The 26548-nt window shown below is 55.1% G+C and overlaps 1 long non-coding RNA gene and 3 pseudogenes across 15 annotated transcripts in view; 1 reads left to right on the top strand and 3 right to left on the bottom strand.

Moving 5' to 3' along the window:
* The first annotated feature begins 2421 nt into the window (after positions 1-2421).
* LOC105433212 (uncharacterized) overlaps positions 2422-26548 on the top strand; it is a 29202-nt gene continuing 5075 nt past the window's right edge. Inside the window, exons 1-4 of one of the 15 annotated variants that reach the window (XR_016140036.1) lie at positions 11835-12040; positions 12286-12309; positions 12399-12575; positions 22326-25554. This is a non-coding gene — a long non-coding RNA (uncharacterized LOC105433212). Of the gene's footprint in view, positions 2743-2820; positions 3007-3333; positions 4123-11630; positions 12064-12161; positions 12310-12398; positions 12919-13276; positions 13860-21432; positions 22213-22325; positions 25555-26548 lie in introns of those variants that run through there. The other 14 variants (XR_016140031.1, XR_016140039.1, XR_016140035.1 and 11 more) reach the window with 14 other exon arrangements.
* Positions 4478-4655, bottom strand: LOC112552222 (U2 spliceosomal RNA; annotated as a pseudogene).
* LOC148935866 (U2 spliceosomal RNA) lies at positions 13518-13695 on the bottom strand (annotated as a pseudogene).
* Positions 22567-22744, bottom strand: LOC148935865 (U2 spliceosomal RNA; annotated as a pseudogene).

Here is a 26548-nt window from a genome sequence, read left to right as displayed (position 1 = left end):
TGGTGTTGGCGCGATTGGGGGCGTCCTTCGCACGACCGCCGTGCACGGTGACGTTCCCCTCGCTGGCTGGGGAGGGGAGTGGCGTATGGCTGGTGTGTGCCACTCCCCGGCGGCGGAACCGGCGGACATCACCGGCCCGCCGCATACCGACGTCGTCACCGTGCATGTCGTCAGCGTTGCCGGTATGGACGTCGCGGGGTAGGCCGATGGCGTGGCCCACGGTGGGGTCCCCGTTGGACTGCCGCGGGTGTTCTGCGGCAGGCTGGGGACCCGCGCGGGGGGTCTCTCCGGGGGTGTTCGCTGTACAGGTCCCCCCGCGCTCCGCGACGTCACGCCGCCCATCTCCCGCCGCGCTATCTCCGCGATCTTCTCGGCTGAGACCGCGATCACCCGGCTGATCGCTGTTGCTGTTGTTGCCGCTACCTCTGCCACCGCCGCGGATGTAGTCGGCGGTGGCGTCCTCGTAACCACCGGTGGGGAAGTCCTGGCCACCGGTGGTGTTATGCCGGGTGATCGCTGCAGGCTCATGTTGCGTGGCCCCCCCTCACCGCCGAACGTGGGTGTTCCTCCGCTCAAGGGTGGCGAGTGAACCACCCTCTTGCGGAGGACAGGGGGGGGATGGTCTCAGCCTAGGCGCGGAGCCGCTCTTCTCAGTCGACACGCCTGCCGCCCGTGCCTGTTGAGGTGGGCTGCGGGCCACGGGCGGCCTCTTCCTCGCTGCTCCCCTCCCAAACGCGAATAACTCGCCGCTGGAATTGGCGTCGCTGGATGCTCCGGGTGGTGATGGAGTTTGGGAGGGGACGCGCGTCGACCTTGCCGCGGGCGGCGGTTTGGCCACCACGCGCGTGCTCGCTCGCGGTGCCCCTCGCACCGCGGGCCGCGCTGTGGTTGGCTGGCCGCGCGCGGTCGACCGCGATGCACTGGGCACCGCGGGCGCCGCGCCGGTAGTGGTGGCCATACGGATGGGCGCGTCTAATCTATTTACCGACAACACTCGACACTTACTTGTCGAAGCGGCGGTCGTCGTCCTCGTCGTTCTCCTCGCAGCAGCTCCTCCTCCAGATGTTGGTGATAGGCGGGGCGCGGCTTTCCTTGTGGCGGCCGCTCCGCGGGCACCGCTGGTGACCGGCGACGACCTCTTCGTCACCGTTGTGCCCGCTGTTACGGCCGCGTATGAGGGGGACGTCTCATTGGCCGGTGGTGTTGGCACTGCTGTTGGCGATGGGGTGGCGGTGGAGCGCAATCTGGGTGGCCGCGGATCAGCGGCCCCGCGCCGCGTCAGTCCGTCGGCCGCCGCCGTCGATCGCGCAGTCGCGCTCGCCGCACTGGTTTCACGCGTCACACCGCTTTCACCGTCACTGCCACTATTCACCTCGGTTCCGCGAGTGCTCGGACCCGGGGCGTCCACCCGCGGAGACTGGGCGTGCTCGGCCTCATAGTGCGCTTTCACCGTTCTCAGCGGGTAATGTCCCGTGCCCCTGAGGCCGCACACGCCACACGCGTACCATACCGTGTCTCCGGGGTGGCATTTTCGCAAGTGTTTCAGTAAATGCCCCGAGTCGCAATACTCCCCCTTTACCCGCGACGGCGCTGACTCGCTTAGCCAGCACCGTGGGCATCTGTAGGTCGCGGGGAGCGGGTAATTAATAAGGACTTCCCGCGGACTCGACATGTTCGTTCGTGGGCGGCCCCGACAAAATTAAACTGAATAAGGGTAAGTATAAAAAAAAAAAAAAAAAAAAAAAAAAAAAATTATTTGGGGCCGCCAACACCGTCCACGAGAAGTCTAAAAACTATTGGTGGCACTCGCGGGTACCGTCACTACCACTGCGCACGCGCGAACTAACTCGAAGTTGCGACGCGGTAAACAAAAACGCGAAATCGCTTCTCGGCCAATCGCGCACACGCACACTCGACTTATAAACTAAACCTAACTAATACCCCGAGCTAAGACTGTCCGGCTGGGGAGTAAAATTTCAGTGAAAATCCGCCCGCGAGCTCGAGATTTATCAATAAATTTAGATTCCGCGTGATTTGCTCACGCGGAATATGCGAAAACCTTAAGCCCCTCGCGCCTTTCAAAAAAGTTACTAAAAAGTAACTAGGTATTTAATATGGCGCGAGGGCGTTCAAAAATATGATATTAATGCTCGCGGGCCTCTAAATAACAATAATATGTAGTCCCCACGCCGGACTTTCACCGCCCTCCTTTATCACTATATACCACGAGAACGCGGCTTAAGGCAGGCGGCGCCACGTGCGGCTTAAACTCGCACTGCGTGCTGCCACTCTAGCGAACCGCGCAGTACGCGTCGCAAGAAGTAAATACGCGCGAGTGACAGCGGCGCAGTGCGAGTGCAGTGAACAATTGTTAATTAGTTAACAACGGCCGGCCACGGGTATCGTGGATAATCGGCCGGCCGTATATGCACGAACAAGTGATAATCTAAAATGCCGCACGTGGAGTGTAGGCCCAACACTGACCGTCTCCGCGCGCTGTAGGTTGCACCCTCCGCACGCTGCGTGCACTATCTATTGTGATAAATAATTAATTAACAGGCAGCCGCTCCGTCCAGCTAAGTATTACAATTATTTTATTATTAATAATCAGTCTTATATGCGATCTCACTGTGACACTGCTTGCAGGTTATGCAGATTAACACATGTGCATCCAGCCACTGCACCGTCAGATGGATAAAAGAAATAAATAAATAAATAATATGTCAGGTGGATAGAAAGATGGTAAGTATAAAATGGTTATGTGTCAGTTTGTATAATAGTCGGCTGTGTTGCGTCATATTGATAAAATTTCTATTACAGATGTCATGTGGATAAAATAATAAATATATAAATAGAATAAATAAAATAGATAGATAAATAGATAAACAGACCAGCAACACAACGATGGGACGACCAGCAGATGGACAACGAGACAAGTGACGAGAATTATTGCCAAGAAATTACATTAACTATTGCATCGATGTGAACTGCGCTGTGTGTATATATGTATATAAGATGTGTATTATTATTGAACTATTAAGCTAAATTGTATATAGATAAGTTAAGGATTTTTAGAAACTAGTAAATTGATATAAGCAAACATGTAATTTTAGCAGATTCTCACCACATCTAGATCCACATCTGACACCTAACCTATCACTCAATCTGACACTTCATGTATTACAGTTTATATATATATATACAAAATTGATAATGATTTCCGTTTTTCATACCGTTAACTGCAATGATTATAACAATGCCAATTATGCTATTTATGTATATATTTTAATATATATAGTTAGAGTTATACTATCTGATATTCTTTCTCGACAGCTGCCACAGTGAGATGCTGGACAATATAGTGCAATCAGTCTGGAGTGCAGTGCAATGTGGAGCGACTGCAGCAGCCTATTCTACGCGCGGAGAGGAATGCAAACGCCTGCAGCACTTATTTATATATATGGGCCCATGCATATGTGGCAGTACTGGTCATCGACTCACTCTACTCAGCCAAAGTGAGGTGCTCACTAGATGTGATATTTATTATAAAAACAGTGTATGGTTAGACAGTTGACTTAATAACAGTGGATTGAAGCAAGTGACGTGAATATTGTACTATAGATTCATTAAATTAAAATTAAAATAGATATGTACAGCTGTCACTGCTGCTGTCTAACCTATATGTACCACAGACTGTATCACACCACAATCTGATAATAAATAATTACATAACGAATAAATAAATAGATACATAAATTAATATCAAATAAAACAGGGAACACTGTATATGAATTTATTGCACAATCTCAATAGATTAAATTAAATTAACGGCACATTCTATATAACAATATCTAGCATGACTCATCAAGGTGACAGGTACATTTGTGCTTTCACCTCAAGATTAACAAGTCTCACGTGCAATAATTAACATTAAAATTAGTTCAGTCGGTTATATAAAATAAGAATAAATAAATAAATTAAACGGGAGACAAGTCAAGATGGTAAAAATTGTGAAATATGAGTCATGCGCGGCACTCAACGTACTACTCTCAGCACTTGCAACTATATGAAATTATGTCAAGTATTATAAAATGAAATAAATAAATAAGTTTAACAATAAAATACGGTCAATGCAATAAAATATAAGACAAAGAACATATAAATAGTCGCGTTAAAACGTGCTAAGAGCGGCCGGAGAGAGAAGTTTCGCGAAAATAATTTTATGCCGTTTTTCAGGTAAAATTCTGCGATGCGACCAGTCTTATGATACACTAAGTGAGCCGATGGACCAAGTACTTACCCGATGACGTGGAGTAGTCAGGCTTACCCACTGGATGACGCACCGAGGGCCCGGGAGACTCAGAACACGCGCACTTCACCGAAAACACCAACTTCGCGGTTTCACCGATTCTTGCGACCTGGCCGGTGCTCTGGGATAATTAAAAGCGATAATACTAATTAAAATGCGCTTTTCCCCGTGCACTGGGCCGAACTCCACGGTACTGCAATGCGGAGCCGACCCGCGGCAGGGTCGGAGCAAGCTCCGTGCACCCGCCAGGTCTCAAAAATCAGTTTAATATTCTGAGTCTCCTATGGAGACTGTATCAGATATTAAGCTGATAAGAACAGATTAGCACACTTTTATTTTAAAGAATGTTCCCCGGAGGGCATCTCACCCCCCGGGGTAGATACAGAGGAAAAGCGGCTAGGCCGCGCGCAAAACTAAAATACTATATTGGCGGGGGGCAATAGCCCCCCCCGCCTTGTGGGCACTAAAACTAGTGGGGCTGACGGGGTCGCTCCCCGCCAGCATGCGCATATTAAAATTAAACTATCCCCCCAGCTCGCGTGCTGGGGGGATGACACAGGTGTCGGCGGCCCTCGAGGTGTATCACAGATAGGAAGGTTAAAAGATAAAAGACCCCGAGGGCGCGCGCGCGGCAATACTTAGTAGATAAATAAAATAAATAAAGTCAACGCGACACATTCACACTCGCCTAAGATACAATATGATTCACGCGGCACGCACACTCGAACATTCATGGCCCCACAGAAAAGAAAATAAATAAATAAATGTAAATAAATAAAATAAAAATAAAGATAAAAATAAAAATAAAAAATAAAATAATAAATAAGAATAAATAACAAAGAATAGATAAAATTACACAGGGAGATAAAAACATGCGGTCCGGGCAATAAAATATATACATAGAAAAATAAAAAGTGTCCGGATACTAACAAGAGGCGGGCAGGAGGCCCGTCCACATATCTCATGAATAAAAAGAAAATAAATAACAAGATAATTAAAATAATAAAAATAAAAAAGTAATAAAAATAGGAAAAATAAATACAAACAATAATAAGTTAAGCTTAACAAATTAGAAGATAAATTATAATATGGATATGTGGACATCGGCGGCTCCTGCCCGCTTGGATAAAAAAAAGGGGGGCCAAGACGAGGACAAGAATAATTTACGCGACATTCACACTCACGGCGATACGCGACGCGTCGCAACTTCTTCAGTGGCGGCCCAGCGCCGGCGGACGGCCCGAGGCGGCGTCGCGAGCACCCCATCACCAGCGGGGCGAGAGGGAGCTTGGTACTGGCGGACGCCGGACACGTGCTCCACATAAATGTCCCTCGACCAGCGGATGGTATCCGAGACGATCAACCGCCGCATCATCGAGGCATACGGACCGCCAATCCGCAGCACCCTCAGGACAGCCTCGTTTCTCGGATCCCACGACCCGAGAGCACCGACGACGAAGGCCGTCACGAGGACACGGTACCCCCGCCGCTGGAGCTCCTCAGCCAGGGGGGAGTACTTGGCGATTTTCCTCCCCCTGGCTTCCTCGAAAGACATCCAGCGGTTTTCGAAAGGCACCGTGACGTCGCATATGACGACACTCTTGGAGAGCTCGTGCCTGATCACGAGATCAGGCCGTAGCTCACCAAGTTCCCCGTCGATTCCCTCAATCCGCTGGTTGACCCGTTTGTCGCCCGGCAGACGGCAAGCCTTCCAGAGGCGGTGCAATACGGCATTGTGCCTCAGCTGTATTGCGGCAGCATGGACGCCGCAGTGACCGAGCACATGTGGTAAGGTCTCCGATACCTCCCCGCACCGCCGACAGCGCCTATCGCCGTCCCCCCAACGCCGCGCGCCGTTGAGGGGAAGGACATCGAGACGCGCTCGATGAATAAAGCGCCAGTCGGCGAAGCGGGTGAAGCTGCCGCCGCGAACGAAGTGATTGCTCACTGGCACTCGCGACGACACCTCGAAGACCTTACCTTGGTCGGGTTTCCTGAGCAATCGCTCCGCGTAGTGCTCGGCTACAGCTGAGCGCAACCGATTCACCACCTGGTTACGCGCTCCAGGTGGGATCTTAACCGCGGCACCTCTGGGTCCTCGGCACTCCACGATCATTTCCTCGGTCTCCGGCACCCACCGCCACCGCAGAGACAACCGCTCGGACAGCCTTCGCGCGGCATTCCGCGCCCTCGACCAGAGGGATTTCTCCCCTCCGCCCCTCAGCCTTCCCTCCTGCGAGCCAGAAAGGAAGGCGGCGATCGTCTCGCAATCAGGGGCGTGGCCGGTCCTGCGCTGAACCACCCCCGTCAGTGATTCCCAGGCGAGACGCCTGACGGTGGCATCGCCAGCCGTAAGCATACGGAAGGCGTGTGCCACCGACAGGACGTCCGCCAGGTCAGCCAACGGAAGGAGTCCACACCCCCCCCATCGCGGGGGCATGTAGACCCCCTCCGCGCTGGCACGCTGGGGGAGATTCAGCCAGGACTTCGCGAATCTTCGAATCGCGAGATCCGCGGCCGTGAGGGGACGCTTCTCCACACTGGCTCCCCGCAGCAGAAAATCTAGGCGCGGTAGGATGAAGGTCCCGAGTATGTCACATTTCTGCCACGGGGCGAGGAGGGCGCGATCCACCGCGCGAACGTCCGAGAGGAGGTCCCCGATGGTGGCGTAGGGTGTCTGGTCGACCGAGAATCCCGTCGGAACACCGAGGTGGGTGTAAGGCTCACCCTCTGCCAGATGACGCACCGGTTGGCCCTGGATGCTGAACGACGTCGGCAGAACCCTGCCGCAACCACCCGTGCCGATGTGCAGGGTGGCGCATTTGGCAGGGTTGAACCGCAAACCCACCGACGTCGCTTCAGTCTCCACTGCGCTGAGCAGTCTCCTCATACTCTCCGGAGTCTCTGTCAGGAGTGCAATGTCATCCGCGTAAGCCAACACACTAAACCTGTTGTTAAACATACGATACCCCGCGTCGACATCGGTGGCTGCACGCAGCACCGAGTCGATCGCGAGGTCAAAAATAATAGGGCTTAGCGGACAACCCTGGCGTACTCCGGAGCGTATGGGGATGGGCGCGGTGAACCCCTCGGCGGTGCGCACACGCGTAGTGCAGCCGTCGTACATCGAGCCCCATATGTTTATGAGGCCCTTAGGCACCGCCGCTCCAGCCAGAGCACGGCGGATCGTCGCGTGCGGGATCGATCCAAACGCGTTGGACAGGTCCAGCCACGCGACGACCGCCTGCCTCCGGCTCCTCCTCGCGTCAGTCAGGGCCTCCTGAAGGACGAAATTGTGCTCGAAGCATCCCTCGTCCCTCAGGAAGCCCTTCTGGGCGGGACTAAGTCGGCGGTTGGCGACCGCCCAGTCGGTCAGACGATCGGCGAGAATCGCGGCGAAGAGCTTGGGGACGGTGTCTCCCAGAGCGAGAGGGCGCCAGTTCTCCAGCATGCCCCGGTCTCCTTTCTTGTGCACAAGTATCGTGCTGGAGGTCTTCCAGGACGCGGGGACCGCCTCGAGCCGCAAGCAGCAATTACAAATTGCTGTGAGGAGCCGCGTACCCGGATCCGCCCCACGGAGGTCACGGTAGGTGACGCCGTCGGGACCCGGCGCAGAGTTGTTCATACGCCGGAGCCGACGGTCCACCTCTCGCTCCGTGAAGGGATCCAGGAGATACGCGAACTCCTCGCGCGAACCCGAGGGGTCAGTGCGCTCGGCTTCCACGCCGGAGCCCGCCAGGAACTCCTCGCCGCGGTACAGGCGCTCGAAGTATTCCTGAACCTGACGTCTCGGCACCTGGCACGAGTCGGCAGGCCCCTGGAGCACCTCTCGCACCGCCTTGCGGCGATTCGCCCTGTAGAGCGCCTGCAAGCGCTTGGCCTCACGCACCCAGTCCCCGCGTGCTTCTCCCGACGCAGAGGGGCCGGCCGGTACCGACCCCTCGCCACTGGCGCCCTCTCCCTCCGGACCGACACCCCCCCTCGCCCCCCGCCGCGACCCCGCCTCACGCGACCGAGCTGGACGTCCTTGGGAATCGGCGGCGGCGCCGCGAGCCCTGTCCGCGACGACCTCCCCGAAGAACGCCGCGACTTCCGTCGCGAACGCCTCCAGTTCGGCGCGCGTAGCGACCGCCGGCGCCCGGGCGGCCAGCTCGTCGCGCGCAGCCAACCGCTCACGCCTGACCCGCATCGCTGCGGGAACAGGCGCCGGTTGGCGGCGCGACGGCTGACCGCCCGCGACGTCGGCGAGTCGCGGCTCGCGACCTCGTCGCCCACCCCCCCTTCCACCGACAGAGGCCGGAGACGCCCCGCCTTCCTCACGGGGCGCCACGACGGACGCTCGTGCGCGTCGCCGAGCCATTACACCGCGGACATTCACGGGAGCACACGGATGTACGGCACTCACCTCATCTCCAGTACCGTCCCGGGTATCTCCCTCGCGCTCCGCCAGCGATGTCCCGCGATGAGCTGCCGCCTCACTTGTGGGTTGTGGAGACTTGTGGGCCGTCCTCACGTTGTTGTTTCCATCTACCGCCGGCGCCGGTGGCGGTGTGACTCGCGACTCACGCGGCCTCGATGTCGCCGGCGACACGGAGCCGACGGAACTGCCGCTCGAGCGGCGCCTCAACGCTCTTCTCCCCAGTTGCACTCTCCACTCGCCACCCAGCTGATCCCCCTCGCTGGTCGCTGGTGGTGGCGTTGCGATGGCCGCACCCCGCTGCCGCCTCGCTGCTGCTGCCCCCTCGGCCGATGGTGGTGTTGGCGCGATTGGGGGCGTCCTTCGCACGACCGCCGTGCACGGTGACGTTCCCCTCGCTGGCTGGGGAGGGGAGTGGCGTATGGCTGGTGTGTGCCACTCCCCGGCGGCGGAACCGGCGGACATCACCGGCCCGCCGCATACCGACGTCGTCACCGTGCATGTCGTCAGCGTTGCCGGTATGGACGTCGCGGGGTAGGCCGATGGCGTGGCCCACGGTGGGGTCCCCGTTGGACTGCCGCGGGTGTTCTGCGGCAGGCTGGGGACCCGCGCGGGGGGTCTCTCCGGGGGTGTTCGCTGTACAGGTCCCCCCGCGCTCCGCGACGTCACGCCGCCCATCTCCCGCCGCGCTATCTCCGCGATCTTCTCGGCTGAGACCGCGATCACCCGGCTGATCGCTGTTGCTGTTGTTGCCGCTACCTCTGCCACCGCCGCGGATGTAGTCGGCGGTGGCGTCCTCGTAACCACCGGTGGGGAAGTCCTGGCCACCGGTGGTGTTATGCCGGGTGATCGCTGCAGGCTCATGTTGCGTGGCCCCCCCCTCACCGCCGAACGTGGGTGTTCCTCCGCTCAAGGGTGGCGAGTGAACCACCCTCTTGCGGAGGACAGGGGGGGGGATGGTCTCAGCCTAGGCGCGGAGCCGCTCTTCTCAGTCGACACGCCTGCCGCCCGTGCCTGTTGAGGTGGGCTGCGGGCCACGGGCGGCCTCTTCCTCGCTGCTCCCCTCCCAAACGCGAATAATTCGCCGCTGGAGTTGGCGTCGCTGGATGCTCCGGATGGTGATGGAGTTTGGGAGGGGACGCGCGTCGACCTTGCCGCGGGCGGCGGTTTGGCCACCACGCGCGTGCTCGCTCGCGGTGCCCCTCGCACCGCGGGCCGCGCTGTGGTTGGCTGGCCGCGCGCGGTCGACCGCGATGCACTGGGCACCGCGGGCGCCGCGCCGGTAGTGGTGGCCATACGGATGGGCGCGTCTACTTTATCTACCGACAACACTCGACACTTACTTGTTGAAGCGGCGGTCGTCGTCCTCGTCGTTCTCCTCGCAGCGGCTCCTCCTCCTCCGGACGTTGGTGATAGGCGGGGCGCGGCTTTCCTGATGGCGGCCGCTCCGCGGGCACCGCTGGTGACCGGCGACGACCTCCTCGTCACCGTTGTGCCCGCTGTTACGGCCGCGTATGAGGGGGACGTCTCATTGGCCGGTGGTGTTGGCACTGCTGTTGGCGATGGGGTGGCGGTGGAGCGCAATCTGGGTGGCCGCTGATCAGCGGCCCTGCGCCGCGTCAGTCCGTCGGCCGCCGCCGTCGATCGCGCAGTCGCGCTCGCCGCACTGGTTTCACGCGTCACACCGCTTTCACCGTCACTGCCACTATTCACTTCGGTTCCGCGAGTGCTCGGACCCGGGGCATCCACCCGCGGAGACTGGGCGTGCTCGGCCTCATAATGCGCCTTAACCGTTCTTTGCGGGTAACATCCCGTGCCTCTGAAGCCGCACACGCCACACGCATACCATACAGTGTCTCCGGGGTGGCATTTCCTTAAATGTTTGAGTAGATGCCCCGCGTCGCAATACTCCCCCTTTACCCGCGACGGTGCCGACTCGCTTAGCCAGCACCGTGGGCATCTATAGGTCGCAGGGAGCGGGTAATTGATAAGGACTTCCCGTGGACTTGACATATTCGTTCGCAGGCGGCCCCGGCAAAATTAAACTAAATAAAGGTAAGTATAAAAAAATTATTTGGGGCCGCCAACACCGTCCACGAGAAGTCTAAAAAGTATTGGTGGCACTCGCGGATACCGCCACTACCACTGCGCACGCGCGAACTAACACGAAGTTGCGACGCGGTAAACAAAAACGCGAAATCGCTTCTCGGCCAATCGCGCACACGCACACTCGACTTATAAACTAAACCTAACTAATACCCCGAGCTAAGACTATCCGGCTGGGGAGTAAAATTTCAGTGAAAATCCGCCCGCGAGCTCGAGATTTATCAATAAATTTAGATTCCGCGTGATTTGCTCACGCGGAATATGCGAAAACCTTAAGCCCCTCGCGCCGTTTGAAAAAGTTACTAAAAAGTAACTAGGTAATTTAATATGGCGCGAGGGCGTTCAAAAATATGATATTATTGCTCGCGGGCCTCTAAATAGCGATAATATATCGTCCCCACGCCAGACTTTCACCGCCCGCCTTTATCACTATACAACACGAGAACGCGGCTTAAGGCAGGCGGCGCCACGTGCGGCTTAAACTCGCACTGCGTGCTGCCACTCTAGCGAACCGCGCAGTACGCGTCGCAAGGAGTAAATACGCGCGAGTGACAGCGGTGCAGTGCGAGTGCAGTGAAAGATTGTTAATTAGTTAACAACGGCCGGCCACGGGTATCGTGGATAGTCGGCCGGCCGTATCAACACGAGGAAGCGATATTTAAATGCCGCACGTGGAGTGTAGGCCCAACACTGATTGTCTCCGTGCGCTGCAGGTTGCACCCTCCGCACGCTGCGCGCACTACCTATTATAATAATTAATTAATTAGCAGGCAGCCGCTCCGTCCAGCTAAGTATTCCAAATGTTTAAATATTAATAATCAGTCTTATAGATGTGATCTCACTGTGACACTGCTTCCAGGTTATGCACACCGATTAATGTACATATGTGCGCATCCGGCCACTGCCCCGTCAGATAAATAAAATAAATAAATAAATAATATGTCAGGTGGATAAAAAAGATGTTAAGTATAAAATTATTGTCAGTCTTTATAATCGCTCGCCGCGCTGTGTCATATTGATAAAATTTTCTGTTGCAGATGTCATGCAGGTAAAATAATAAATATATAAATAAAATAAAATAGATAGCTAAATAAATAAATAAATAGATGAACAGCACGATGGAACGACCAGCAGACGGACAACGTGACAAGTAACAAGGATTATAGCTAAGATGCTTCACAGGCTACTTCATCGATGGAGACTGCGCTGTGTGTGTATATGTATATAAAATGTATGATATTTATCGAATGGTCCGGATGAATTGCAAATAAATAGGTTAAAGATTTAAAATAATGAATGAAATAATAATATATACACATATAATTCTAGCAAATCCTCATCACATCTACATCCACATCTGACATCTAACCTCACATTTACTTTGACAGCTAATACTCTAAAATTTAATATATGATACATGAGATTAACAGTAATTTAGGCTCTTGTTATGCAGTGGCCGTTTATTTACAAACAGCAGGTATAGTGATGCCTGCCAATTATGTGCTTTATATGTATATTTAAATGTATATAGTTAGAATTATTTTATATGAAATTCTTTCTCGACAGCTGCCACAGTGAGATGCTGGACAATATAATGCGTTATTCCTGGAACAAGATGCAATGTGGAGCAGCTGCAGCAGCCTATTCTATACGCGGAGAGAAATGCGAACGCCTGCAGCACTTATTATATGGGCCCATGCATATGTGGCAGTACTGGTCATCGACTCACTCTACGCAGCCAAAGTGAGGTGCTCACTATACGTGATATTTAGTGTAAAAAGAGTGTATGGTTAGACAGTTGGCTTAGAGACGATTAATTGAAGCTAGTGACATAGAAATTATATAGTAAATTTATCAGATTAAATATGTACATCTGCCACTGCTGTCTAACCTATATGTATCGCAGACTGTATCACACCGCAATCAAATAATAAATAGTTAAATAGATGAACAAATAAATAAATAAATATCCAATAGATAGGGAACACTGTACATAAATTTATTCAACAATTTTAATAAATAGATACAACGGCACATTCGAACATTCTACACAGCAATATCTAACATGACTCATCAAGGTGACAGGTACATTTATGTTTTCACTTTAAAATTAACGAGTCTCACGTGCAATAATTGAAATTGATTCAATAATCGATTATATAAAATAAGAATAAATAAATAAATAAATTAAACGGGAGACAAGTCAAGATGGTAAAAATTGTGAAATATGAGTCATGCGCGGCACTCAACGTACTCTCTCAGCACTTGCAACTATATACAAAATTATGTCAGATGTTTAAAATGAATAAATAAATAAGTTAATAGTTAAAATATGGTCAATACAGTAAAATATAAAACAAAGAACATATACATAGTCGCGTCAGAACGTGCTAAGAGCGGCCGGAGAGAGAAGTTTCGCGAAATTAATTTTGCCGTTTTTTCAGATAAAATTCTGCGATGTGACCAGTCATACGATATACTAAGTGAGCCGATGGACCAAGTACTTACCCGATGACGTGGAGCAGTCCTGCTTACCCACTGGATGACGCACCGAGGGCCCGGGAGACTCAGAACGCGCGCACTTCACAGAAAACACCGATTTCGCGGATTTACCGATTATTGAGACCTGGCCCGTGCTCTGGGGTAATCGAATACGATCGAAAAGAATATAATGCTCTTTTCCCCGTGCACTGGGCCGAACTCCACGGTACTGCAATGCGGAGCCGACCCGCGGCAGGGTCGGAGCAAGCTCCGTGCACCCGCCAGGTCTCAAAAATCAGTTTAATATTCTGAGTCTCCTATGGAGACTGTATCAGATATTAAGCTGATAAGAACAGATTAGCACACCTTTATTTTAACTAATGTTCCCCGGAGGGCATCACACCCTCCGGGGTGGATACAAAGATAAGCGGCTAGGCCGCGCGCAGACTTAAATAATATATGGGCGGGGGACAATTGCCCCCCCCGCCTTGTGGGCACTGTAACTAATTTAGCTGGCGGGGTCGCTCCCCGCCAGCGTGCGCAAAATAGAAACTAGACTATCCCCCCAGCTCGCATGCTGGGGGGATGACGCAATTAACAATACTTGGCGGCCCTCGGGGTGTATCACAGATAAGAAAGTTAAACGATAAAAGACCCCGAGGGCGCGCGCGCGGCAGTACTTAATAAGTAAAATAGACAAAGTCAACGCGACACATTCACCCTCGCTTAAAATACAATATGATTCACGCGGCACACACACTCGAACATTCATGGCCCCACAGAAAAAAGAGCAAGATAAAATAAATATAAATAAATAAGGTAATAATGAAAATAACTACAAATAAATAGATAATAAATAAAAATAAATAAATAAAAAAGAATAGATAACAATACAGGGAAACAGAAGATAAAAACATACAGTCCAGGCAATAAAAATATATGTATAGGAAAATAAAACGGTGTCCAGACACTAATGAGAGGCGGGCAGGAGGCCCGACCACATCTCACGAAAAAAAATAACAAGATAATAAGAAAATAACAGAATAATAACGTAATAAAATAATAAAATAATATAGTAATAAAATAAAAAGAATACATATAAATGATAATAGATTGAGCTTAAAGATTAAAAGATGAACTATAATACAGAGATGTGGACATCGGCCGCTCCTGCCCGCTTGGATAAAAAGGGGGGCCAAGACGAGGACAAAAATAAGTTACGCGACATTCACACTCACGGCGATACGCATCGCGTCGCAACTTCTTCCGTGGCGGCCCAGCGCCGGCGGACGGCCCGAGGCGGCGTCGCGAGCATCCCATCACCAGCGGGGCGAGAGGGAGCTTGGTACTGGCGGACGCCGGACACGTGCTCCACATAAATGTCCCTCGACCAGCGGATGGTATCCGAGACGATCAACCGCCGCATCATAGAGGCATACGGACCGCCAATCCGCAGCACCCTCAGGACAGCCTCGTTTCTCGGATCCCACGACCCGAGAGCACCGACGACGAAGGCCGTCACGAGGACACGGTAACCCCGCCGCTGGAGCTCCTCAGCCAGGGGAGAGTACTTGGCGATTTTCCTCCCCCTGGCTTCCTCGAAAGACATCCAGCGGTTTTCGAAAGGCACCGTGACGTCGCATATGACGACACTCTTGGAGAGCTCGTGCCTGATCACGAGATCAGGCCGTAGCTCACCAAGTTCCCCGTCGATGCCCTCAATCCGCTGGTTGACCCGTTTGTCGCCCGGCAGACGGCAAGCCTTCCAGAGGCGGTGCAATACGGCATTGTGCCTCAGCTGTATTGCGGCAGCATGGACGCCGCAGTGACCGAGCACATGTGGTAAGGTCTCCGATACCTCCCCGCATCGCCGACAGCGCTTATCGCCGTCCCCCCAACGCCGCGCGCCGTTGAGGGGAAGGACATCGAGACGCGCTCGATGAATAAAGCGCCAGTCGGCGAAGCGGGTGAAGCTGCCGCCGCGAACGAAGTGATTGCTCACTGGCACTCGCGACGACACCTCGAAGACCTTACCTTGGTCGGGTTTCCTGAGCAATCGCTCCGCGTAGTGCTCGGCTACAGCTGAGCGCAACCGATTCACCACCTGGTTACGCGCTCCAGGCGGGATCTTAACCGCGGCACCTCTGGGTCCTCGGCACTCCACGATCATTTCCTCGGTCTCCGGCACCCACCGCCACCGCAGAGACAACCGCTCGGACAGCCTCCGCGCGGCATTCCGCGCCCTCGACCAGAGGGATTTCTCCCCTCCGCCCCTCAGCCTTCCTTCCTGCGAGCCAGAAAGGAAGGCGGCGATCGTCTCGCAATCAGGGGCGTGGCCGGTCCTGCGCTGAACCACCCCCGTCAGTGATTCCCAGGCGAGACGCCTGACGGTGGCATCGCCAGCCGTAAGCATACGGAAGGCGTGTGCCACCGACAGGACGTCCGCCAGGTCAGCCAACGGAAGGAGTCCACACCCCCCCCATCGCGGGGGCATGTAGACCCCCTCCGCGCTGGCACGCTGGGGGAGATTCAGCCAGGACTTCGCGAATCTTCGAATCGCGAGATCCGCGGCCGTGAGGGGACGCTTCTCCACACTGGCTCCCCGCAGCAGAAAATCCAGCCTTGGTAGGATAAAGGTCCCAAGTACGTCACACTTCTGCCACGGGGCGAGGAGGGCGCGATCCACCGCGCGAACGTCCGAGAGGAGGTCCCCGATGGTGGCGTAGGGCGTCTGGTCGACCGAGAATCCCGTCGGAACACCGAGGTGGGTGTAAGGCTCACCCTCTGCCAGATGACGCACCGGTTGGCCCTGGATGCTGAACGACGTCGGCAGAACCCTGCCGCAACCACCCGTGCCGATGTGCAGGGTGGCGCATTTGGCAGGGTTGAACCGCAAACCCACCGACGCCGCTTCAGTCTCCACTGCATTAAGCAGTCTCCTCATACTCTCCGGAGTCTCTGTCAGGAGTGCAATGTCGTCCGCGTAAGCCAACACACTAAACCTGTTGTTAAACATACGATACCCCGCGTCGACATCGGTGGCTGCACGCAGCACCGAGTCGATCGCGAGGTCAAAAATAATAGGGCTTAGCGGACAACCCTGGCGTACTCCGGAGCGTATGGGGATGGGCGCGGTGAACCCCTCGGCGGTGCGCACACGCGTAGTGCAGCCGTCGTACATCGAGCCCCATATGTTTATGAGGCCCTTAGGCACCGCCGCTCCAGCCAGAGCACGGCGGATCGTCGCGTGCGGGATCGATCCAAACGCGTTGGATAGGTCCAGCCACGCGACGACCGCCTGCCTCCGGCTCCTCCTCGCGTCAGTCAGGGCCTCCTGAAGGACGAAATTGTGCTCGAAGCATCCCTCGTCCCTCAGGAAGCCCTTCTGGGCGGGACTAAGTCGGTGGTTGGCGACCGCCCAGTCGGTCAGACGATCGGCGAGAATCGCGGCGAAGAGTTTGGGGACGGTGTCTCCCAAAGCGAGAGGGCGCCAGTTCTCCAGCATGCCCCGGTCTCCTTTCTTGTGCACAAGTATCGTGCTGGAGGTCTTCCAGGACGCGGGGACTGCCTCGAGCCGCAAGCAGCAATTACAAATTGCTGTGAGGAGCCGCGTACCCGGATCCGCCCCACGGAGGTCACGGTAGGTGACGCCGTCGGGACCCGGCGCAGAGTTGTTCATACGCCGGAGCCGACGGTCCACCTCTCGCTCCGTGAAGGGATCCAGGAGATACGCGAACTCCTCGCGCGAACCCGAGGGGTCAGTGCGCTCGGCTTCCACGCCGGAGCCCGCCAGGAACTCCTCGCCGCGGTACAGGCGCTCGAAGTACTCCTGAACCCGACGTCTCGGCACCTGGCACGAGTCGGCAGGCCCCTGGAGCACCTCTCGCACCGCCTTGCGGCGATTCGCCCTGTAGAGCGCCTGCAAGCGCTTGGCCTCACGCACCCAGTCCCCGCGTGCTTCTCCCGACGCAGAGGGGCCGGCCGGTGCCGACCCCTCGCCACTGGCGCCCTCTCCCTCCGGACCGACACCCCCCCTCGCCCCCCGCCGCGACCCCGCCTCACGCGACCGAGCTGGACGTCCTTGGGAATCGGCGGCGGCGCCTCGAGCCCTGTCCGCGACGACCTCCCCGAAGAACGCCGCGACTTCCGTCGCGAACGCCTCCAGTTCGGCGCGCGTAGCGACCGCCGGCGCCCGGGCGGCCAGCTCGTCGCGCGCAGCCAACCGCTCACGCCTGACCCGCATCGCTGCGGGAACAGGCGCCGGTTGGCGGCGCGACGGCTGACCGCCCGCGACGTCGGCGAGTCGCGGCTCGCGACCTCGTCGCCCACCCCCCCTTCCACCGACAGAGGCCGGAGACGCCCCGCCTTCCTCACGGGGCGCCACGACGGACGCTCGCGCGCGTCGCCGAGCCATTACACCGCGGACATTCACGGGAGCACACGGATGTACGGCACTCACCTCATCTCCAGTACCGTCCCGGGTATCTCCCTCGCGCTCCGCCAGCGATGTCCCGCGACGAGCCGCCGCCTCACTTGTGGGTTGTGGAGACTTGTGGGCCGTCCTCGCGTTGTTGTTTCCATCTACCGCCGGCGCTGGTGGCGGTGTGACCCGCGACTCACGCGGCCCCGATGTCGCCGGCGACACGGAGCCGACGGAACTGCCGCTCGAGCGGCGCCTCAACGCTCTTCTCCCCAGTTGCACTCTCCACTCGCCACCCAGCTGGACCCCCTCGCTGGTCGCTGGTGGTGGCGTTGCGATGGCCGCACCCCGCTGCCGCCTCGCTGCTGCTGCCCCCTCGGCCGATGGTGGTGTTGGCGCGATTGGGGGCGTCCTTCGCACGACCGCCGTGCACGGTGACGTTCCCCTCGCTGGCTGGGGAGGGGAGTGGCGTACGGCTGGTGTGTGCCACTCCCCGGCGGCGGAACCGGCGGACATCACCGGTCCGCCGCACACCGACGTCGTCACCGTGCATGTCGTCAGCGTTGCCGGTATGGACGTCGCGGGGTAGGCCGATGGCGTGGCCCACGGTGGGGTCCCCGTTGGACTGCCGCGGGTGTTCTGCGGCAGGCTGGGGACCCGCGCGGGGGGTCTCTCCGGGGGTGTTCGCTGTACAGGTCCCCCCGCGCTCCGCGACGTCACGCCGCCCATCTCCCGCCGCGCTATCTCCGCGATCTTCTCGGCTGAGACCGCGATCACCCGGCTGATCGCTGCTGCTGTTGTTGCCGCTACCTCTGCCACCGCCGCGGATGTAGTCGGCGGTGGCGTCCTCGTAACCACCGGTGGGGAAGTCCTGGCCACCGGTGGTGTTATGCCGGGTGATCGCTGCAGGCTCATGTTGCGTGGCCCCCCCTCACCGCCGAACGTGGGTGTTCCTCCGCTCAAGGGTGGCGAGTGAACCACCCTCTTGCGGAGGACAGGGGGGGATGGTCTCAGCCTAGGCGCGGAGCCGCTCTTCTCGGTCGACACGCCTGCCGCCCGTGCCTGTTGAGGTGGGCTGCGGGCCACGGGCGGCCTCTTCCTCGCTGCTCCCCTCCCAAATGCGAATAACTCGCCGCTGGAATTGGCGTCGCTGGATGCTCCGGGTGGTGATGGAGTTTGGGAGGGGACGCGCGTCGACCTTGCCGCGGGCGGCTGTTTGGCCACCACGCGCGTGCTCGCTCGCGGTGCCCCTCGCACCGCGGGCCGCGCTGTGGTTGGCTGGCCGCGCGCGGTCGACCGCGATGCACTGGGCACCGCGGGCGCCGCGCCGGTGGTGGTGGCCATACGGATGGGCGCGTCTACTCTATTTACCGACAACACTCGACACTTACTTGTTGAAGCGGCGGTCGTCGTCCTCGTTGTCCTCCTCGCGGCGGCTCCTCCTCCGGATGTTGGTGATAGGCGGGGCGCGGCTCTCCTTGTGGCGGCCGCTCCGCGGGCACCGCTGGTCACCGGCGACGACCTCTTCGTCGCCGTTGTGCCCGCTGTTACGGCCGCGTATGAGGGGGACGTCTCGTTGGCCGATGGTGCTGGCACTGTTGTTGACGATGGGGTGGCGGTGGAGCGCAATCTGGGTGGCCGCGGATCAGCGGCCCTGCGCCGCGTCAGTCCGTCGGCCGCCGCCGTCGATCGCGCAGTCGCGCTCGCCGCACTAGTTTCACGCGTCACACCGCTTTCACCGTCACTGCCACTATTCACATCGGTTCCGCGAGTGCTCGGACCCGGGGCGTCCACCCGCGGAGACTGGGCGTGCTCGGCCTCATAGTGCGCTTTCACCGTCCTCAGCGGGTAATGTCCCGTGCCCCTGAGGCCGCACACGCCACACGCGTACCACACCGTGTCTCCGGGGTGGCATTTCCGCAAATGTTTTAATAAGTGCCCCGAGTCGCAATACTCCCCCTTTACCCGCGACGGTGCCGACTCGCTCAGCCAGCACCGTGGGCATCTATAGGTCGCGGGGAGCGGGTAATTGATAAGGACTTCCCGTGGACTCGACATATTCGTTCGCAGGCGGCCCCGACAAAATTAATCTAGATAAAGGTAAGTATAAAAAATTATTTGGGGCCGCCAACACCGTCCACGAGAAGTCTAAAAACTATTGGTGGCACTCGCGGATACCGCCACTACCACTGCGCACGCGCGAACTAACACGAAGTTGCGACGCGGTAAACAAAAACGCGAAATCGCTTCTCGGCCAATCGCGCACACGCACACTCGACTTACAAACTAAACCTAACTAGTACCCCGAGCTAAGACTGTCCGGCTGGGGAGTTCAAATTTTAATGAAAATCTGCCCGCGAGCTCGGAATTTAATAATTAATATTGATTCCGCGTGGTTTACCCACGCGGAATATGCAAAAACCTTAAGCCCCTCGCGCCGTTCGAAAGAGTTACTAAAAAGTAACTAGGTACTTAATATGGCGCGAGGGCGTTCAAAAATATGATATTAATGCTCGCGGGCCTCTAAATAGCAGTAATATATAGTCCCCACGCCGGACTTTCACCGCCCGCCTTTATCACTATGTGACACGAGAACGCGGCTTAAGGCAGGCGGCGCCACGTGCGGCTTAAACTCGCACTGCGTGCTGCCACTCTAGCGAACCGCGCAGTACGCGTCGCAAGAAGTAAATACGCGCGAGTGACAGCGGTGCAGTGCGAGTGCAGTGAATATTATTTAATTAATTAATAACGGCCGCCCACGGGTATCGTGGATAGTCGGCCGGCCGTATCAACACGAGGAAGCGATATTTAAATGCCGCACGTGGAGTGTAGGCCCAACACTGATTGTCTCCGCGCGCTGCAGGTTGCACCCTCCGCACGCTGCGTGCACTACGTATTATAATAATTAATTAGTTAATAGGCAGCCGCTCCGTCCAGCTAAGTATTTCAATTATTTTATTATTAATAATCAGTCCTATATATATATGATCTCACCGTGACACTGCTTTCAGGTTATGCGAGCGGATTAATATATACATGTATCATGTCACTGCACCGTCAGATGTATAAAAATAATAAATAATAGAATGTCAGGTGAATAAAACGATGGTAAGTATAAAATGGTTATGTGTCAGTCTTTATAATAGTCTGCTGTGTTGCGTCATATTAATAAAATTTTCTATTACAGATGTCATGTGGATAAAATAATAAATATATAAATAGAATAAATAAAATAGATAGATAAATAGATAAACAGACCAGCAACACAACGATGGGACGACTAGCAGATGGACAACGAGACAAGTGACGAGAATTATTGCCAAGAAATTACATTAACTATTGCATCGATGTGAACTGCGCTGTGTGTATATATGTATATAAGATGTGTATTATTATTGAACTATTAAGATAAATTGTATATAAATAAGTTAAGGATTTTAGAAACTAGTAAATTGATATAAGCAAACATGTAATTTTAGCAGATTCTCACCACATCCAGATCCACATCTGACACCTAACCTATCACTCAATCTGACACTTCATGTATTACAGTTTATATATATATATACAAAATTGATAATGATTTCCGTTTTTCATACCGTTAACTGCAATGATTATAACAATGCCAATTATGCTATTTATGTATATATTTTAATATATATAGTTAGAGTTATACTATCTGATATTCTTTCTCGACAGCTGCCACAGTGAGATGCTGGACAATATAGTGCAATCAGTCTGGAGTGCAGTGCAATGTGGAGCGACTGCAGCAGCCTATTCTACGCGCGGAGAGGAATGCAAACGCCTGCAGCACTTATTTATATATATGGGCCCATGCATATGTGGCAGTACTGGTCATCGACTCACTCTACTCAGCCAAAGTGAGGTGCTCACTAGATGTGATATTTATTATAAAAACAGTGTATGGTTAGACAGTTGACTTAATAACAGTGGATTGAAGCTAGTGACGTGAATATTGTACTATAAATTTATTAAATTAAAATTAAGATAGATATGTATAGCTGTCACTGCTGCTGTCTAACCTATATGTATCACAGACTGTATCACACCGCAATCTAATAATAAATAATTAAATAAATAAGGAAATAAATATCAAATAAACAAAGAACGCTATACATGGATTTATACAACAATTTTAATAAATTAATACAACGGCACATTTGAACATTATCTAGCATGACTCATCAAGGTGACATTTGCTTTCACTTCAAAATTAACGAGTCCTCTGCACAATATAATAAATCAATTCGATGGTCAGTTATGTAAAATATACAATAAATAAATAAGTTAAACAGAAGACAAGTCAGGAATAATAAAATAGAACTATGTTAACGTGTTAAAATTATAGAATATGAGTCATGCGCGGCGCTCCACGTACAACTCTCAGCACTTGCAACCATATACAAAATTATGTCAAGTATTATAAAATGTAATAAATAAATAAGTTAATAGTTAAAATATGGTCAATACAGTAAAATATAAAACAAAGAACATATAAATAGTTGCGTCAGAACGTGCTAGGAGCGGCCGGAGAGAGAAGTTTCGCGAAATTAATTTATGCCGTTTTTCAGGTAAAATTCTGCGATGCGACCAGTCTTATGATACTCTAAGTGAGCCGATGGACCAAGTACTTACCCGATGACGTGGAGTAGTCAGGCTTACCCACTGGATGACGCACCGAGGGCCCGGGAGACTCAGAACACGCGCACTTCACCGAAAACACCAACTTCGCGGTTTCACCGATTCTTGCGACCTGGCCGGTGCTCTGGGATAATTAAAAGCGATAATACTAATTAAAATGCGCTTTTCCCCGTGCACTGGGCCGAACTCCACGGTACTGCAATGCGGAGCCGACCCGCGGCAGGGTCGGAGCAAGCTCCGTGCACCCGCCAGGTCTCAAAAATCAGTTTAATATTCTGAGTCTCCTATGGAGACTGTATCAGATATTAAGCTGATAAGAACAGATTAGCACACCTTTATTTTAACTAATGTTCCCCGGAGGGCATCACACCCTCCGGGGTGGATACAAAGATAAGCGGCTAGGCCGCGCGCAGACTTAAATAATATATGGGCGGGGGACAATTGCCCCCCCCGCCTTGTGGGCACTGTAACTAATTTAGCTGGCGGGGTCGCTCCCCGCCAGCGTGCGCAAAATAGAAACTAGACTATCCCCCCAGCTCGCATGCTGGGGGGATGACGCAATTAACAATACTTGGCGGCCCTCGGGGTGTATCACAGATAAGAAAGTTAAACGATAAAAGACCCCGAGGGCGCGCGCGCGGCAGTACTTAATAAGTAAAATAGACAAAGTCAACGCGACACATTCACCCTCGCTTAAAATACAATATGATTCACGCGGCACACACACTCGAACATTCATGGCCCCACAGAAAAAAGAGCAAGATAAAATAAATATAAATAAATAAGGTAATAATGAAAATAACTACAAATAAATAGATAATAAATAAAAATAAATAAATAAAAAAGAATAGATAACAATACAGGGAAACAGAAGATAAAAACATACAGTCCAGGCAATAAAAATATATGTATAGGAAAATAAAACGGTGTCCAGACACTAATGAGAGGCGGGCAGGAGGCCCGACCACATCTCACGAAAAAAAATAACAAGATAATAAGAAAATAACAGAATAATAACGTAATAAAATAATAAAATAATATAGTAATAAAATAAAAAGAATACATATAAATGATAATAGATTGAGCTTAAAGATTAAAAGATGAACTATAATACAGAGATGTGGACATCGGCCGCTCCTGCCCGCTTGGATAAAAAGGGGGGCCAAGACGAGGACAAAAATAAGTTACGCGACATTCACACTCACGGCGATACGCATCGCGTCGCAACTTCTTCCGTGGCGGCCCAGCGCCGGCGGACGGCCCGAGGCGGCGTCGCGAGCATCCCATCACCAGCGGGGCGAGAGGGAGCTTGGTACTGGCGGACGCCGGACACGTGCTCCACATAAATGTCCCTCGACCAGCGGATGGTATCCGAGACGATCAACAGCCGCATCATAGAGGCATACGGACCGCCAATCCGCAGCACCCTCAGGACAGCCTCGTTTCTCGGATCCCACGACCCGAGAGCACCGACGACGAAGGCCGTCACGAGGACACGGTACCCCCGCCGCTGGAGCTCCTCAGCCAGGGGGGAGTACTTGGCGATTTTCCTCCCCCTGGCTTCCTCGAAAGACATCCAGCGGTTTTCGAAGGGCACCGTGACGTCGCATATGACGACACTCTTGGAGAGCTCGTGCCTGATCACGAGATCAGGCCGTAGCTCACCAAGTTCCCCGTCGATGCCCTCAATCCGCTGGTTGACCCGTTTGTCGCCCGGCAGACGGCAAGCCTTCCAGAGGCGGTGCAATACGGCATTGTGCCTCAGCTGTATTGCGGCAGCATGGACGCCGCAGTGACCGAGCACATGTGGTAAGGTCTCCGATACCTCCCCGCATCGCCGACAGCGCTTATCGCCGTCCCCCCAACGCCGCGCGCCGTTGAGGGGAAGGACATCGAGACGCGCTCGATGAATAAAGCGCCAGTCGGCGAAGCGGGTGAAGCTGCCGCCGCGAACGAAGTGATTGCTCACTGGCACTCGCGACGACACCTCGAAGACCTTACCTTGGTCGGGTTTCCTGAGCAATCGCTCCGCGTAGTGCTCGGCTACAGCTGAGCGCAACCGATTCACCACCTGGTTACGCGCTCCAGGCGGGATCTTAACCGCGGCACCTCTGGGTCCTCGGCACTCCACGATCATTTCCTCGGTCTCCGGCACCCACCGCCACCGCAGAGACAACCGCTCGGACAGCCTCCGCGCGGCATTCCGCGCCCTCGACCAGAGGGATTTCTCCCCTCCGCCCCTCAGCCTTCCTTCCTGCGAGCCAGAAAGGAAGGCGGCGATCGTCTCGCAATCAGGGGCGTGGCCGGTCCTGCGCTGAACCACCCCCGTCAGTGATTCCCAGGCGAGACGCCTGACGGTGGCATCGCCAGCCGTAAGCATACGGAAGGCGTGTGCCACCGACAGGACGTCCGCCAGGTCAGCCAACGGAAGGAGTCCACACCCCCCCCATCGCGGGGGCATGTAGACCCCCTCCGCGCTGGCACGCTGGGGGAGATTCAGCCAGGACTTCGCGAATCTTCGAATCGCGAGATCCGCGGCCGTGAGGGGACGCTTCTCCACACTGGCTCCCCGCAGCAGAAAATCCAGCCTTGGTAGGATAAAGGTCCCAAGTACGTCACACTTCTGCCACGGGGCGAGGAGGGCGCGATCCACCGCGCGAACGTCCGAGAGGAGGTCCCCGATGGTGGCGTAGGGCGTCCGGTCGACCGAGAATCCCGTCGGAACACCGAGGTGGGTGTAAGGCTCACCCTCTGCCAGATGACGCACCGGTTGGCCCTGGATGCTGAACGACGTCGGCAGAACCCTGCCGCAACCACCCGTGCCGATGTGCAGGGTGGCGCATTTGGCAGGGTTGAACCGCAAACCCACCGACGCCGCTTCAGTCTCCACTGCATTAAGCAGTCTCCTCATACTCTCCGGAGTCTCTGTCAGGAGTGCAATGTCGTCCGCGTAAGCCAACACACTAAACCTGTTGTTAAACATACGATACCCCGCGTCGACATCGGTGGCTGCACGCAGCACCGAGTCGATCGCGAGGTCAAAAATAATAGGGCTTAGCGGACAACCCTGGCGTACTCCGGAGCGTATGGGGATGGGCGCGGTGAACCCCTCGGCGGTGCGCACACGCGTAGTGCAGCCGTCGTACATCGAGCCCCATATGTTTATGAGGCCCTTAGGCACCGCCGCTCCAGCCAGAGCACGGCGGATCGTCGCGTGCGGGATCGATCCAAACGCGTTGGATAGGTCCAGCCACGCGACGACCGCCTGCCTCCGGCTCCTCCTCGCGTCAGTCAGGGCCTCCTGAAGGACGAAATTGTGCTCGAAGCATCCCTCGTCCCTCAGGAAGCCCTTCTGGGCGGGACTAAGTCGGTGGTTGGCGACCGCCCAGTCGGTCAGACGATCGGCGAGAATCGCGGCGAAGAGTTTGGGGACGGTGTCTCCCAAAGCGAGAGGGCGCCAGTTCTCCAGCATGCCCCGGTCTCCTTTCTTGTGCACAAGTATCGTGCTGGAGGTCTTCCAGGACGCGGGGACTGCCTCGAGCCGCAAGCAGCAATTACAAATTGCTGTGAGGAGCCGCGTACCCGGATCCGCCCCACGGAGGTCACGGTAGGTGACGCCGTCGGGACCCGGCGCAGAGTTGTTCATACGCCGGAGCCGACGGTCCACCTCTCGCTCCGTGAAGGGATCCAGGAGATACGCGAACTCCTCGCGCGAACCCGAGGGGTCAGTGCGCTCGGCTTCCACGCCGGAGCCCGCCAGGAACTCCTCGCCGCGGTACAGGCGCTCGAAGTACTCCTGAACCTGACGTCTCGGCACCTGGCACGAGTCGGCAGGCCCCTGGAGCACCTCTCGCACCGCCTTGCGGCGATTCGCCCTGTAGAGCGCCTGCAAGCGCTTGGCCTCACGCACCCAGTCCCCGCGTGCTTCTCCCGACGCAGAGGGGCCGGTCGGTACCGACCCCTCGCCACCGGCGCCCTCTCCCTCCGGACCGACACCCCCCCTCGCCCCCCGCCGCGACCCCGCCTCACGCGACCGAGCTGGACGTCCTTGGGAATCGGCGGCGGCGCCGCGAGCCCTGTCCGCGACGACCTCCCCGAAGAACGCCGCGACTTCCGTCGCGAACGCCTCCAGTTCGGCGCGCGTAGCGACCGC

The sequence above is a fragment of the Pogonomyrmex barbatus genome, unplaced genomic scaffold, assembly GCF_055798465.1.
Source record: "Pogonomyrmex barbatus isolate J1 unplaced genomic scaffold, ASM5579846v1 scaffold32, whole genome shotgun sequence".
In the NCBI taxonomy this organism is placed as follows: domain Eukaryota; kingdom Metazoa; phylum Arthropoda; class Insecta; order Hymenoptera; family Formicidae; genus Pogonomyrmex; species Pogonomyrmex barbatus.
Note: the sequence above shows the minus strand (reverse complement) of the source record. Positions and strands in the feature narration are given on the sequence as shown.